Genomic DNA, 946 nt, shown 5'->3' with positions numbered 1-946 from the left:
TATTATTTTGCAAACAAATTTACACTTTTTATTATTTTCGGTCGCCTATATTTTCCTATATATTTGCTTCCCAACAATGATTCTTTAAATTTGAACACAAACACTAACATYTTAGTTTTCCTTAACAATTTTGAATATGAAAGTATTTTTCGCAATTCAACTAATTTTGCACTCCTCACAGGTCTGTTTTCATGATTGCTTCTTCAACTGTTTTTATGTAAATATTCAAGCACAATAATACGAAACTGGGAATGAATAATAAACCACAGGCACATAGGAACACAGAAAATGTACACAAACAAAACAAAATGCAAAAATTATAAAGAAAAAAAAAAGCTTAAAAATAAATATCGGCACTCGCACACTTCTTTTGCGCTCTTACAAAGTGGCAACTGAAGCAACATTATTTTCTCGCCACTTTTTGTTTAAGAAAAAGAAAATTGCTTATATTTTTTATATAACCATTTTTATATTTTCGAAAACTTATTTTTAGCTTATTTACTTTKCTATTTCACGGTTATTGCAGCGAAATATAAAATCAAATTTGTATTGTCGGAGTGAAAATACAAATATGATTCGTTGCTGCTACTTGTTGTTGTTGTAGCGGATACTAAAATATTTCAGTTGCTTGTGAATGTTTTATTTATATATATTATATTATTTTAGTTTATATCGTCTGCGAGCTYTCGAGTGTTTCTGAGCTACCGGGCACACGTCCAACACGAACCGACAAAGATCACTGACTGAACCGACTGGTTGCGCGTATTATGCCCGTAAGTCCGTACAGCACAGACGAAACGTATGGAATTGTTGAACTCAACGCCACTCAATGCGACTTCAAGCGTCTCGCTGGCACTCTGCTGTTCGCCTTTGTAGATTGCTGCTTCTAACGTACGCGCGCCGATGTCTAAGTACTTCGTATTCGGATTAAGATGGCGCGAAAACG

At 34.3% G+C, this 946-nt stretch overlaps 1 protein-coding gene across 1 annotated transcript in view; it reads right to left on the bottom strand.

Moving 5' to 3' along the window:
- LOC108965694 (sodium/potassium-transporting ATPase subunit beta-1) overlaps positions 1-604 on the bottom strand; it is a 46,646-nt gene extending 46,042 nt beyond the window's left edge. The window contains exon 1 of the mRNA XM_018928273.1: positions 503-604. The gene's annotated coding sequence lies outside the window, so the exon portion shown is untranslated. The remainder of the gene's footprint in view (positions 1-502) is intronic.
- Positions 605-946: the final 342 nt, after the last annotated feature.

The sequence above is a fragment of the Bactrocera latifrons genome, unplaced genomic scaffold, assembly GCF_001853355.1.
Source record: "Bactrocera latifrons isolate USDA-ARS-PBARC rearing strain unplaced genomic scaffold, ASM185335v1 scaffold_145, whole genome shotgun sequence".
In the NCBI taxonomy this organism is placed as follows: Eukaryota; Metazoa; Arthropoda; class Insecta; order Diptera; family Tephritidae; genus Bactrocera; species Bactrocera latifrons.
The sequence above is the reverse complement of the archived record's forward strand: the minus strand, read 5'-3'. Positions and strand labels throughout refer to the sequence as shown.